This window comes from Excalfactoria chinensis, chromosome 6, assembly GCF_039878825.1.
Source record: "Excalfactoria chinensis isolate bCotChi1 chromosome 6, bCotChi1.hap2, whole genome shotgun sequence".
Taxonomy (NCBI): Eukaryota; Metazoa; Chordata; class Aves; order Galliformes; family Phasianidae; genus Excalfactoria; species Excalfactoria chinensis.
In genome coordinates, this window is record NC_092830.1 from 19442450 (window position 1) to 19458365 (window position 15916).

Consider the following 15916-nt stretch of genomic DNA (forward strand, 5'->3'; position numbering starts at 1 on the left):
ACGAGACCTCGCCGACGACAATTGGCTAATCGGAACGCCTGTCACGCTCCGCCACCTTCCCATTGGGGGAAAGGGCGAGCTGAGGCCCGCCTACCATCCGTGAGCCAATCAGGACCGAGCGATAGCGGCCCACGCTCCGATTGGGGTAGAACACGCCGCCGGTGACTGCGGCTGAACTTTGTTCCCACCCCCTCGGGGCCGAGCGGCTCTCCCATTGGGTCCTCGCACGCTCCGCCTCCGTACCCGTCCGCCCTCTCATTGGCAGGCTCAGCTCTAGGCTCCCGTCTGTCAAAGCGAGAGCGGTGCTGATGGCGGAGCGGAGCAAGCCGTGCGGTATCATCCTCGGCGCTCAGGAGATGGGGCTGCTCTGACTCTCCACTTTCCCTTCTCTTGCCCCCGTCCTTGTAATTGTATCACCAATAACAAATATATGGTTGCCTGTCTCCGTTCAGAACTTTTTCACCGCAGATTTTAATGTCTGACAAACATCGAGAGCCTTTGAAATGTCTGCTTTTTGGTTTCCGGCTCTTTTACAGCAACGAAGCGCTGTGAATGTGCAGAAATAGGACACGAGAGTCTGCAGGGCTTTAGAGTGCTGTCCCTATCTGATGGGTCACTGCCGTCAGACAGTAAGGACTTAGGGTCCATCAGTGACAACCAGCTCCTGAGCCTATTGAGAGCAGTGCAAGGAAGCAGAAACACTCTCTCCCCATGTGCCCCATTTCCTTTTTTTATCTAAGTGGGGGACATGTCAAACTACAGCAGAGAAGATGTTCCATTTTCCCGTGCTTGTCTTCCCTGCATCTGATTTTGACAATAATGTAATTAACTTCCTAGTCCTGCTTTGGTATGGTTTCTCTTTGCAGCCCTTACACGTCACTGAGCCATTACTTTCTCATGTGCTGTTATGTCAGCTGCATTTCACAGCTGATAATATAATTTCTATGTCAGTAGTTATCATCTCATCTTGCTTGTGTAATGGGAAGAAACATCATTTCTTGTTGGCAAAAAAAAACCCTTACATTGCATTAAAAATCTTGCATTGAATTACAGGTAAAATAAAATATTTAGAATTTATTCGATTTCTCATTTCAGGATATAATTTTATCTGATTTATTTCACGGACTTAGAACTGACACTATTTTTCCATTATTAGAGAAGAATTTTCTGTTTTGCCCAAGAAACTAGGACGGCCTTTCATTCATTTTTACCAAGGGCAAAGTCAGTCAGTGAATTTGGTGTGCATTCCGTGTAGTTAATCTTAATTAGGAAAAAGAGAATAGCAAGACTGATTTGCTGAATCTGTTGGTATCAGTCTCTTTTCCTGCTCGGAACATCCGGTCTGTGTCTCCAGCTTTCACTGTGTTCGTGTAAGTCCCTCTCTGCCATTTCTCACGGTCATGTTGGCGACGCTGTAGCTGGCTGTTGGCTATCTGTGTTTCTCAGGACTGTATGCTAACTGTTGAGTCACGGCCTGAGCCACTGATTGAACAGCTGGGGAAAGGACTGGTCAGCCCTGGGAGCACAGGTGAAGGCAATTCAGCCACGTGACTGGAGGGGATGCAGCCTGGCTGTGCCTCTCTTAGACCTTATTTAAGGGCTGACTGCTGCTAGTAAAGGATTTTTTCCTGGTGATCTCTCCTTTGTGAAGCTCTGTGCTGCAGACCTAGAATTTTCTGATACAGGTGAGCAATCTTTTTCCCTTCCTTTATAGTGCCTTTCTATTGTGTTGGTCCTTCCATCATCACATCTCTTTTGTAACACCTTTCCCATTGTATTGGTCTGTCCGATTGCTACAAGGATTTCTCCAGGGCCTTGATATGAAGTAGTGATGGGCAGTGGCTTCTGGGTTTTAAATTAAAAGTAAGTAGTAGTTTCCTTATTCAGCCTCAATGGAGTGTTTTGGATACTCCTCTGCTTCCTGTATGTTTGTGATTGCCAGGAGATGAGAGGCTATTGTTGGCAGCCTAATTTCTAGTGTAATGTGTTGGTTGATTTGTCTTCGTATTAGGAGAAGGAATTCAAACCTTTCCTCGCTTTTTCTGCAATGTTTTATGGGGCTGCTTTAATTATTAGAGAACCTGTACTGACGTGGGGAGCTACTGAGGTTAAAGCTAGAATGGAAATCCCAATGCTAATGAAAAATGATGAGTTATGGTGCTAGTTGCGTATATTTTCTCTGAAGTTAGTTGTAATGAAAGTTGTCACCAGGTGTTCAACAAACAATTCAGTGGAGGCTATCGTGTGCTTGTTAAACGCTGTGTAGAAATACAGAAATAGAAAGAATAAGCCATGAGCTGTTTCAAGTCATTTGCTTGGCCAGTGGATGTGAGGTGAGTTTTTAGGGTTTTTGAGGATTCTGCCTTTTTTGTTTGTTTTAAAGAACTATATCCAGCGCTTTAACACGGAACAGAGATACAGCTAACGATCAGATGTGTTCTTTGAGGGGTTTAAGAAGAGCTCTCGAAGTTCACCATCAGACATATTCAAGATAGACTAACTGCGCCGCATTTTGTACTACGACTCACACGCCCCCTGGGCGGCCTTTCTCCCTCCCCCGGCCCCCAGCTGTGCTGGCAGAGGCAGCCCCGCACGTCCCCGCCAGGTGGCGGCGCGGCCCCACGCAGAGCTGGGCGTAGCGGGGCGCGGCTGCGGCTCCCGGCGGTCGGTGAGTGCCGGGCCGGGATGGACGCGGTCCTGAGCGCCTGGCGGTGAGCTGTGCTGCACGTGGGACTGCTCGGAACGTGGCGGTGCTGTGCTGCAAACCCACTGACATCCGAAGCTCATCGTCACTGATTGCAGATAAAAGAGGAAGACGTGTGAGGGCAGAATTCAAATGTTAAAAAGCTGTAACGCTTGTACCATCTTTGTGCCATTTGTAGGAAAATATATCCCTGCCCTTTGTTCTTATAAAGCAGTTTTCCAACTCTGCTTCTCATGGATGAGTGTCCTTTCCTCAGCGTTCTCTGGGCTGACATCAGCACTTCCCATCCACTGGAGCCCAGACCAGAATTACATCCAGCCTCAGCTGACCTTTGGGACTGGAGCTGCTTGTGTCTGCCAGCACAAACATTTGTTTTGGTGTCTTGAGATGGAACCTGCATGCAGAAGGGAAGTGACTAGGCTGGGGAATCCATATTTCATCTAAATAGTGTAAGGAACCTGCCTAGAGAGAGAATGGCAAAAATGCTGCTATTTTGTGAACTCCAGGGTTTTTATTTGTGACTCTGATGTGGTTTTTATGCCATCAGGGTCAGATGGTGTTGACTGTTCACAGCTCTGCATTCCATTTATTTATTTATTCTAGCATAAAGCAGCTACACTGTGGTGAATACACGGGGGCAATGAGAGAGAAGGTAAAAAGATTTTCATTTGCATACAGTGACAGGAGCTGAAAAGGAACTCAAGCAGTAAAATTTATGGGATAGTTTCTGTATTGGAGCTTGGGAGACATGAGTGCCCATTGTGTTTTTGTTGCTGGCATCTTGGGTTATGTTGGACAAGCCATTTGTATAACTGAGGGAGTGGCAGAGGTGTGCTTTGGGTAGTATCTTCGCTCTTCCAATGTAGTGTTTCATAACAATGTTTTTATAATGTTACTCCCATGTCTGCCACTGACTTTGGGAAGCCATTTAACATTTATGTTTTGGTCACAGCTGTCAGATCTAACCCATATATTTGATTGGCAAGGTTTGTGTATGGGACATCCACAGACAATCTGCTGAGGAAAGGCAGGAAAGTCTCTGATCTTTAAGGAAACAGCTTTGAGAGGAAGCTGGAGAGTCCATTTCCTGACCTAGAGACTGAATTTTAGAAAGGGAAGAAGTGTTAGTCTAGCCTACTTGGGAGGAAGAAAGTAGCTATTTCTGTAGTATTTTTCCAACATGAAGCTTACGTAATTCTTTAGCTGTCGTAGTAGTATTTGCGAGGGGTGCAGCCAGTCAGTCTTTCTTGATCAATGTTGACTGACTGATCTGCACAGAGAGTTGGTTCCAAGCTGCCCAGCACTCCAGCAAAATCATAAGCCTCCGCTGCTGGGTTCAGCATTGGTTACTGTTGCAGATAGGGGACTACGCAAACACAGTACTTAGGCTGTTCTGAGGAGAATTTCAGCCCCATAATGAAAAGCTGGACTTTGTTTACAGATGCAACTTCACAACTGATTTCTTATGCCTGTTGTAATTTGACCTGGGAAGTTCAACATTTCCAGAGTGGGTTTTAGATGTTCTGGGGATTTTCTGTCCTAATTCTCTCAAACACTTGGAATTTGCCACGTACTATTCTGGATGACAACCATTTGCATTTTTTATTTTGTGTGTTGGAACAAATAATGAGAGCTGATCCATCACTGAAATACCATCCCGGTCATTTGTTTCCATAGTTGCCAGCAAGGCTGCCTTCTGCCAATGGCAGAATTTGTGACACATCTCTCACCAGGCCCAGTCATCCCTCTGCCAACTCTGTCTAGAAATTACTTTCATTCTCAAGTCTACAGTGGGTTCTGTCTGAAAACACTGTAAGACTCTTCTCCCAGTGTTAGCAATTTCCTATGCCAGTATGAATAAATTGCCTAGTTTTAAAATGTAGGTACTGGCGTCAAACTTTTCAGCTGTATGTGTCTTGTAATGTTATGAAGTGCCTTTTAACGTGTACTTAATAAACCTGACCATTCTGTTATCTTAAAGACAGAAAAAATCACAGCCTTCTGCATTTTGCAGTTGGTTGATTGTTTTTAGCAAATATGAGGAACAAATCCCTTCTTTTCTAAAACAAGGTTTTTGAATGGTAGGAGATGCCTACCTGGGAAAAGCCGTTGTTTTGACTTTATTGTGAGAAGTCTCGAGATATCTGTCAAAGGTATGAATCTGTATGTTTTGCAGCCTTGGTAAGTACTGCTTTGAATTTGTTTTTCTTAAATCTCGCCTGACATTTTAAAAGTGAGGTAGCCAAAAAGTTATGGGGTGATGCTTTTCTAATAACTTTAGGCCAAGGGAAATGAGCATGGAATATTTCTGTACTTTATCTTCTGTTTTAGATTCGTGCCTGGAGCCTGGTCTCTGAGTGCTTGCTCTGTGGTCAGCAGTAAAGTGATGCCTGCAGAAGGCAATTCCAGCACCTTCCTGCCATGTGATGTAGATGCCCTTAGTTGCCTTCTGAAGGGATTTTTTTTCCCCTGACTATTGATTGTAAGAAGAGTCTGCTGAGCCTTGATGTCCAATGTAAGCATTCCATTGACCTGCTTAATAACAAACCATCCTAGTGCAGCTCTAAGCTGTGAAAACAGGGATGCTGCACAAAGCAAAAGACTGGGTGGTAAAGGTGGGGCAGAGCCGACCAGCAGCAGAGCAGCTGCTCTGGGTATTTGGGAATGAGTGGGGCTATGCTTACAGCTTGCCTTTCAGTTCTTGCTTCTGTACTCTGATCACCATGTTCCAGTTCATTCATGGGCTCTGTCTCATTCTGAGTGTGCCTGTTCCTGAAGTTTCAATTGTCTATTTTGTGTAGCTTAAAAAGTTATCTACTTTTAAAAATATTTTTAACAATTAAATAAGTGTTTAGGAATGAAAGAACAGGCGCTAAAGAGCAGTTTGAGGAGCAGCACAGCATCTCTGCAACAAAAAGAAAGTCTAAGACACTGAACTAAGAAGCACCAGAAGTAGAAGCTGGATATACAGTTATGCCTAGTGAAACTGAGTCCAAGTTTTGTTTCATTCACTGCACCTTTAGTCCCTGGAAACTCAGAGGGCAGAATGAAGTACTGGTCACTGGAATAGAGTCTTTTTGCAGGAGCAGAAGGTGCGGATACTAGCAGCACATTGCTTTGCAAAACTATGGAAATAAGTTTCTAACAAACATTCAGTCCTAGGAGATGTATGAGTACTGCAGATAAACTGAGGGATGGGGGGGAACTTCATTTCTTCTGTAAATGGTTTTGGAGACTGTCAGTCTGCAGCCTTTCAGCAGCATTTAAATTCAGACTCTTGAAAAGAAAAGCATCTCTCTCCAGCAGATTGCCGTTTCTCAGTTTGAAATCAACCCCCAGAGGGTTTCTCAAACAGCTGACCATTAAACACAGTAAAGAACAAAGATCAATTGAAAACACATTTAGATTTAAGCTTCCTGCCCTGCTTTTAATTTATTTGAATCAACATCGGGAGTTATTACCGTGGTCACTTTGGCCTTTTATTTGTTCCACATTTTTTTCATCTAAACAATCGACTTCAGGGATGTCCAACTGCTTTCTTGAATATTTTAACTTTTTTTTTGTTACCTCTTCTGAGTATTCCCAAAGAAGCTATCAAAGGATTATGTTTTTAATGCAGAAAATGTATTTAAATAGAAACAGAACTATGTTTATGAGTCTAGAGGGAGTCTGCAAGAAACTTGTGTAAACAGAATATGTGTTGTGGGGCCTTAATCACTCAGTAGCCCACCAAAGGACATACAGCTCCAAAGGATTTGCAGTTCAGATAGAATAGCCAGTGGTTTGGTTGAGTGTGTTTATGCCTTTGGGCTTTTGGGAGGGGAATCCTAAATGCAGTTTGTAGCAAGCTCTGGGAATGAAAGCTGCTGAAGCATGAGCACCTTTGTCTATGGCTGGTCTCAGGCCTAAACTCTTTGTCTTTACAGTATTGCCACCAGAACTGTGATGCTGAACATGTGTCTTTGTTGTGAGGCTTGCCTTCTTTTTTAATTTTTTTTTTGTTTGTTTTTTGTTTTGGGTTTTGTTTTCTTTTTAAAGACATGCTGTTGGAGTCCTGAGGTAAATGATAGTATTAGCTTTTAGAGTTTTAAAATGCTTTTAATTATTAGTGTTTGATAGGAAGTTAATACTTCTCTTTGGAATAAATATATTCAATGTGTGTTCACTCAATTCTCCTTTGAATTCTAAAACGCCTTGCATGTTTTTGGGGTGTTGTAGTTAGGATGTTTGAGTGTTGAAAGCTGATAGCAATTGAACATTGCTGCCAAGAAGAAAATAACACACAAACATACATGGTGTAAGACCACTACAGTGGCTCATATGGTGGAAGTGCAAGAAGCCCTGAGGCCATGTTAGTACAGCAGCCTCTCTGGACTAATACACAATTCTCACTGGGGCCACTTAATTTCTGTGCTCAGACAGCTTTGTCAAGTTAACTTAGACAGTGCAACTATTGCTGGATGGCAGTGTTTGTAGTGCTGGCATATAACTGTGCAGAAGGACAAGCACCTGGGAACAAATACAGCACAGATCCCAGGTTCTGAGTTAATGTGCTCAGCCTTTTCAAGGGAGTAGCATCAGTTATGACTTTAATAGGCAGCAGAACATTCATTCTGAATAGTTATTGACTAGATTCAGCTTATTACACTTACTGGGAGGGGGGATGGATGAGTCCCAAAAAGCAGATGTTGGACAGATGGTAGTCAAGGGATCAATCCTTCCACCACTCACAGTGAGTCTGGGGACTGTGGGTAAAAAGGTAATTCATGAAGCACGCTCCTTCATTTCTGTACTTTTGTTTTTATATACAGTTCTCACAGAAATATGCAAGTTGTTGGTAAAGAACTATAAAGTGCTATAGCTTTCCCTGGTGTGCCTGTTAGCCTTGGGTGCTTGTGAATCCTAGGACAGAACTCTTCAAACCTGGTGAGACTGTGTGCTAGCCAGAGGACTACAGAAGCCTTTGTTAGACTCTTTATTTTGCCTTTTCCTTCAAAACACAAATTTTGATGTGCCTTTCTCAGTCTGCTTGCTCATAGAAGCTGTCTCTGTTATGTTTTGTGGCAGTGTTGAAAGAATATCCCTTCAACTGAGAACTGTTGCATCTGAGGTAACTCAAAGCAAATACAACTGCCTGCAGAGTGACTCATACCACAGTCCAGTTTTCAACAGGGTTTACTTAAGGTGTTATTCAGTCTTTATCATCTTTGTTCAGCATGGGAACTGCAATTATATTTCCTGCATAAAAATAAGCCCTTTTGAAAACATAATTCTGTTCACAGGTTCATAACAGTACTGATTTGAGTGCATCCTTCTTAATTGCTCTATGCATTTGTTTTGTCAGCTGAAGGCAAATTACAAGGCACACGCTATGCAAACAGAACATGGCACTTAATCGTTTTGAGTGGTATGTCCAGGTGCTGTCACCACGGGAGAAGGTTGTCTGGGGTTGGGGTAGAACTTTTGAAAAGGCTCAAGACTATTCCATTTAGGGTGAAATATTTGTTTTCCATTGCCCTTTAATCAAAATCAAGCTGAGGTTTCCAGGGATTGTAATAATGTCTTGAGTTGAACTTGGCTCTTTTGCAGCCCATCAAAAGAAGTTGTCCCTGACAAAAACAATATTTAAAATATCTGCTCACAAGATCTGGAGCCAGAAGGTTGCTGTTTCATTTGGCAAAATACCTTCCCAAGAACAAGGCTGAGACCTGAAGCTGAGCCAAAATAAGCTCTAGCAGATGCTTAGCCTAGAAAGCACTAGACAGTATGGCTAATAACTCTGTTGAAAGAATGGGATGGGCAGCTTACTAGTTCTGATTTGTTGGGTGGGTAGGCTGCATGCCTTCTGTTCTATTGCTCTGCCAGCTACAAGTCCCAGTAGACAATCTACTATCTCACCTTCCAGTGCTTAATCCAGTTCTTGCTGTGTGTACTGCTGTTACCAGCAATAGATCTTCTCCTCAGAATAATTGAGAAGCTGAATGTCATCCTCTCCTAATGGATTCTGTTTAACACGAATAGTGGAAACCCTTTCTATCAGGAAGCTCTGTTGGGTTGTTCCATTCACATTTTCCATAACTCATCTAGTATTGGTTAACTTAAGTGGCTAGAGTTCTCCTTTCCTTCTGGTTTGCCAGTTCTGGCCTTATTTGTCCTCATACAGTGCTGTTGATACTCTCAGTTCTGGGGAGAAACCTAATAGACTTTTTGGTGTGTTTTCTCCTAATGTATAGAGATGAGGTCTAGGACTCTGAGGTGAAGGCAGGGCTGGACTGCAGTGCTCAGCTGATGGTTAGTTTTGGTTGTGAAAGCACAACCTGATGATGCTGTTCTAGGACAATCTCTGTGGAACTAGATCTTAACTACTTGTCATTTTTCCATATCCTGATGGTGAGAGGAGGCGAGGACAAACAATCTAGAAAGCTTTCTTGGGGCACAAACATGCTTGTCCTGTAACCAGAACTGAAGTCCTGGGTTTTTAAGTCAGACTCTCATCACAGATCTTACCAGGATATAGGCAGCTAATTGTTGCTCTTCTGGAAACAGGCTGTCAGTCTAGATAGCTTTGTTCAAGTGAAGAAATACCAAATGTCAGTGCTCAAGGCAAAAGCTAAATATATTCTAGTAGTGCTTTGTGCTGCAATAGAGGTTGGGACAGATTCTTATCTTGCTAACTTTGGTGCATGCCTGGAAGAGGCCTTCTGTCTGGTGTAGTAGATACCAGGGTGTCTTATGAAATAAAATGTTCTAGCTTGAGGGGGAGAGGAGTGGTGGGGGAAGAAGAGCAAGTGGCAGTGTTCAAAAACCTCTGAATTCAAAGAACCAAGTGTTTGTATGTATGGCTCTATTTATTTAGACTAGCTTTGATATTGGGCTTCTTCTCCAGGCAATATTCAGAAGGAGCTTTGCTTTAACTGCTCCTGTATAGCCAGTGCCCATGTAAAAGTGCAGTGTGATTCATGCTCCTCTGTATAACTCCAGCATCTCCAAATCCAAGGAACAGGTAATCTCATCCTGTAACTGTAGCTCCTATCATCTGAACTTTGGGTTTATAGTTATTCTGGTGAATTATTGTCCTGATACTCTAAGAAAGTTAGTGTAGGCATGGCGATAGCGAGGAAAGTTCTTGGGAAGGTGGGATTCAGGGGAAAACATAGGAAAGCTCACTGTGACTAAGAGCACCTGGCTCTCCCTAGAAATCTGACCGTACTAAATATGTAACAGTGTTGGGTTTCAGGAGTGTGCTCAGGAAAAGTACACTGATGGAAAAACCTCATTCCCACTCTTTCCTGGGAGTTGCTTTGGGCCTATCCTGATCAAGACTGTTGCACTGCAAACTGCTTGGTTTGTGTGGCTTGGCTAGAGCTGCTGTTAAGGAGCATTAGTTTTCTTTGCAGGTATGGAACTGGTGAGGTCTGGTAGAAGAAGAGGCTTTCTCTGTGCTAATAATAACAATAAAAAAAAAAGGCAATGGTAGTTTGTGGTGAAGGCTGGAGTGCTAGTTTTAGCTTTGAGTTAATTAAACTGTAGCAACTTGTCACAGGATGCAGCAATGCATAGGCTATGTATCAAGAGTTGTTCAGTTTCTATTAAAGGAAGAATAAAAAAGATACTTGAAGTTTGGCTAAGGCTCTGCATTTAACAGCAAGAAGTCTAGGACATAAATAAGCCATTGAGCTTTCATCTAGCAGAATCACTGAATCACCAGGGTTGGAAAAGATCATCCAGTCCAACTATCCACCTATTGCCAATAGTTCTCACTAGACCATGTCCCTCAACATCCAAATGTTCCTTGAGCACCTCTGAGGACAGTGACTCCACCACCTCCCTGGCGGAGGATCTAGATGTAGCTGCTTTGAGGGGACTGAGGATCTTTACCTTCAGATAATGATTAAGCATAATCTGAAACTAGCTGTCTCTAAGCACGAAGTCACATCAAGAAAGAAATGCCATGAAAAGAAAGTAAGTGATAGTACAAGGAGAAGGCATATTATTTTCCGTGAAGGGATAAACTTTTTTCTTAGTCTGATGTTTGACCTCAGACTTTATTCTTTGTGTTATTGTAACTGGTGATCTATAAGCCCAGGACACAGTCTTTCAGATGACACTGCTGCCAGCACCATTTCTTTATTTATTTTCCCAGTTCATTTCTTACCTTGTGAAACATTTCAATTCAACAAAACCTAAATTGCTGAGAATAATTTCTTTGGTGGGTTTGGGTTTTTTTTTTTTTTTTTGAGGGCTACCATTAATTAGACATTTTCAAGATTCCATGCATTTACTGATGCTGTACAAAACCAGCATATAAGCACTATTTATTCTTGAGCATTGTGAACTTGCAGCATTCCTGGCACATAGGAAATCTTAGCTCATGTGTATGCAAGCTCAGAATAGTATCACTGCTGGCAGTAATCTGTAAATCAGAAGATTTTACATACCCCCCTTGGAAACTGCATTTGCTGATTGAAATCACCTGTTTGCTCATTACACAATGAGGTATTGAGCAACACAGAACAGCTGAACAGAATACTATGCTCTGAAACTTCTAGCCCAGACCTTCCGTTTTTGGAGTAGGAATGCTAGGAACCTAGAAACTTTGTAGTTTGTCTGGAGTTCTTTGTGTTCCAGGTTACCTTGAAAAGGAAGCTTAAAAGCTCTTGCTATCTGTAGTCCTGGCAAATGTGGCCAGACGACTATGCTAGTCAGGTGAGACTAGAAAGCAGAGTACATAGACGGGCATGGGAAAAAATGGATTTCTTTTTAGTTTCTGATCATATCTATGAGAAAGGTTCTATCTGCAGTGTGGTGTTCTAACAACTGGCCAGACAGAAGTATTATGCGTTCATAGAACTATAATGAGGTGTGTTGTGCAATCTAAAGAAAAAAATAGGAAATCATCTGTGTCTTTTCTGTTAAATCCATAGGTATCAGCCCTTTGGGGCTTGCCTTTTTGTTGTTGCTTAAATCATATCTGTACTCCAGTTCTAACAGTGCTTTCTATGCCACATATATGATCTTACCTAAAGATGTTCTTAGGTCTCTCAGTTCTCTCTGTCCTGAAATTAGCTCAAACTTCAGCACAGATAAATGCACTGGCAACTAGCAATGCTATTGATATAGCAGTAACCTCACTGAGATGCATTCTTACATCAGGGATCCGTGATCCTCTTCTATGCTCTATTACTGTTGTGTGGGTTGGGAATGAGAAGAATAAGGACACACATTAAAAAGCGTAAGGATTGCTTTGCACTTGCTTATCCTAGCAGATTAGAGCATACTTACAAAAATCTAATGAACACGAATGAAACCAATTTTTTCTTCAGTAAAAGAAGATAATAACAAAAGGGCCCTTTTTGTGACCATCTTTATATAATTTATGGCTGTATGTGGATATAAAAGGTTAAAAATATACACAAATTTAGGAATTTGTGAATAGGATGCATTCAGAAAGAAAAGGGTAATGAAGACCTTTGTGCTCTGTCAGTTGATCCTGATCCAGTTAATAACAGATTTCCAGCTGTTCTTGATTGATCCAAGACTTTCTCCATTAATTAAATCAGTTGCATTTGGAGGTTTCCAAAACATTTCTGAAGTATCCTGTAAGATTTTGTAAGATTATTTTTTTCCAGCTTGTACTTGCTCTAAGTCTTCTAAAACATTGATCAGGTTGCTCAGTGTGTTGCTGAAGTGCTAATTTAGTGGGAAATGTGCAAGTGTTCTCTATAGGAAACTGTAAGAGCTATCATAACTCCACCTGGCTGTCAGAATACAACATCAGGATAAGTCAGCATTGAGTTAAAAAGTTGTTTTTTAATTAGAATGAACTTGAAGTTGTTTATTTCTAATGACATTCTTTGTGTTGCATCTTCATTTTGCCTGATATTTTCTGCTTCCAGTTTTCTGTTCCACGGGGATAACTTGATGAGTTGATCTACCTCCATGGTGTAAGCAAATATCCCTATGTTGTTGTACTTGAGGTTGCAGTTGAGAGACAAAGGCGGTTGTCCAGCTGTCTGTTCATATGGCAAAGTCTGAATAGATCAAAGTTGATAGCTTTATATTGTATTTGTTCTGAAGACTTTATTAGGGAAAATCACTTTCTTTGTTGGTCTTCCTTGCCTCTACAGCTGTAAGTGCATAGCAAGTGAATAGGAACTGCCACATTTAGTCATTTTGGGTTTCTAGGGCAGCACCCTTGCCTTTATTAATACATACCATTCTTTGCAATGGCCTAGAAGAAATTGTAAGATACTGTACACCATGAAGTTCTCCTCCTGAAAGGATAAAAAAAATGTAGCATCATTCCTTTGTATGTCATCTGTTCCCTTTTCAAATTAAGAAATGCAGCTTAATGACTGGCCTTGTGAACATCTCAAGGACTTGACAGATCCACCCTCAGTCCAAACATCTCTGGGTGGCTCTCCTGTGCTCAGTGGGAGGAAACCAATTCCAGGAGGACACTCCCCAGTTTGTTATGCAACTTGATCATGCAGGCATTCAAAGCATTTCTCATAGGTGATTTTGGTGTTTCCAGAGAGAGACCAGCCTTTGCCTCCACTCTGAACTCTGGCTGCCTCATCTACATTTTGGGGAGGTCAAGAGGAGTGCCATCAAGTGCTTATGCAAAGTTATGTGGAACACCATGGTGGGTGGCACTGCTGAGTTCCACACGAAGGGGTGCTTCCAGAAATAGCAGTAAGGCTAGGCTGGTAAACACAATAGTGTGCCAGAGTTGCTGAGAGTCTCTATCAAACCACTTTTCAGGTATTCAGGAAAGCATGGTCTTTGCAGTTCTGCAAAGAATTACCTTGGCTTGCCTGCTGGCTTGTAAACCAGTCCCTTATTTCCTTTAGTCTTAATGTTAGGCTTGCTAGAAAAAAGGCTTATAAGCTTGAAGTGAGGGTGAATTGTCTTCCAAATTATGGTCATAGCAGCTGGTTCTGATGCCTATTACTTGTTCCTGCTGAGTTTGCTTTTTATTTTCTAGACAGGATGGTCAGTTACTGTTACACTGGAGAAGAGAAGGGTCAGGCAAAATTAAGTGGACAGTTGTGGTGGTTTAAATACCTAGATCTAACCTCAAACTTCTTTTAGTCATGTTATAAACATGGGTCTGTATTTTCTATATATAAAATATGACAAATACACTCTTCTTTCATCTTACATGTAGTTATAAACTCCCTAGAGCAGTGATGCTTTTCTTCGTAAGGCTTGGAGGCCTATTATGACACTTAAACATAGTTTTAATGTCACCCATTAAATGATCTAAAGTTTTTGGCCACTGACTCAGTATTTAAGCCATAAAGCACAGTCAGATTCAACACTTGCAGGGAGTGCATCCGAATTGAACTCTGTGTAAAGCAAAGCATTCTTTCTTACTTTGTGACAACAGCTAAGCAGTGTTACAGTGTTTCATTGGTGTTTTTTTGTTTGCTTGTTTGTTTTGTTTTTTTGTTTGCTTGTTTTTTTTTTTTTTTTTGTTTTTTCTTTGCTTTTTGCTGCCAGACTTATTTTGTTTTCTCTGATGTGTGTTTCTTCATTGGGTACTCTGTTGCATTAGCAAGTAAGGAACAAAAGTAATCATCCTCTTTCATCCAGTTCAAGTTTACAGTCCTGGAAATTCAGTTTCTACTGGCATGGACTGAGAGCTTCCAAAAAATAACTGAGGATTACATGGAATATACAGTTCTGTTTTAAAACTGTGTATATCTAGCACTTATCTAAATGATAGCTGATATAATTAAAGCAGTTCAACACCATTTGCAGCTGAAAAAACATGTTTTTTAAAAGATAGCTCTTGGGAAGCTCAGATTTGTGACTTTTGGACCAAGTTATTTTTTAAAGTTGGAGTCTAGTTTGGAATTTTGGATTCTGTTGGCGTTTAAAACATGATTGAGAGAACAGTTTGGCTTGCAGGTTTTCCGTGCCTGCTGATTCAAAATTTATGGGGTAGGAGTTCTCCAAGAAGCAGTTCAGTGTCATATTTGGAAAATAATCTGATATTAATAGAGTATTATACAATTAAGCTTTACATTAAAGATTCAGTATTAGACCCCTATGTGCCCAGAGATGGCTTTCTGGTAATTGTCTGTGCTAAATAACTGCCTACAGAGAGAACTGGATTTTTTTTTTTCCCCCCTTTTGCTGTGATATCTGTCTGAAAGAGGTCTGAATCAGCCTTAGTGCAATATGAGATCTTCTGTACAAACAGCAGAAGTCACAGCAAAGCTGACTGGGAGTGCTGACAGGAACTACGCAGTCAGACTTGTTCTGCTGAGCATGAAATTCTCCAGAAAATCAAAGCAATAGCCACAGAATTGAGAAGTACTAAACAAGAGTACTATAGAAGACATGGAAGTATAAACTTAACATTTCATCCTTCCCTTCATTCCTCATTTAATCTTTGTTCAGGGTGAGCACCTGTAAAATTCAGATGGAGTCATGATTCCTTAATTTGTTAAAAGTACTTGAATATTTGATCAGTAAAGATAGGTAACCCAGAAAACAGAGAAGGTGGTTTGTGATAGGCATGTGAGAAATCATATTGTTTAATGCTGTAATGCAGTTTGTGGTCTCTAGGGATGAGTTTTCTCTTTTTGCAGTGAAGAATATTTTCTAAGGTAGGCAGAAGCCAATAAATTCCTACCAAGAATTCTCTGAGTTGAGTCCATTCCTATTAAGGGTTCAGATTTGAAGTATCCATTTTTAAGTTGTTTGAGATGCAACTCCTTATTCTTTCTTGATAAAGAATGAGATTCTCTTCTAGAGAATTAAACTGACATGGAAATAATTCCAGTTCTTTTATCTTTCACATATATTACTTGGTTAGAGATGGTCTACAAGAAGGAAGTAGATGGTTTACATGTTTTACACTCTTTTAAATGCATGCTCTCAAGGGAACAGTGGGTGATGACTTTCAGAAAACAAGGGAAGCTTTGCTGCTGGTAGAAGATGACAGATGAGGACTCCCCAGTCAGCCACATACAGCCTGTTTCTGACTGCTCTCTGCTTGTTTAGTCTGTGTCAGTTTGGTCTTACAGCTATGGGACAAGTGAGACTCTCAGCATGACATAAGTATTGATTTAAATGCATACTTCCCAGCCCTACGTTCTTGTACACCTGGTGCCCGTTAACTACTGTATGATGTAGATTATGGCCAATTTGTATAATATATCCTTGCTTTTGATAGCTGCTAAGTAATATTAAATGATG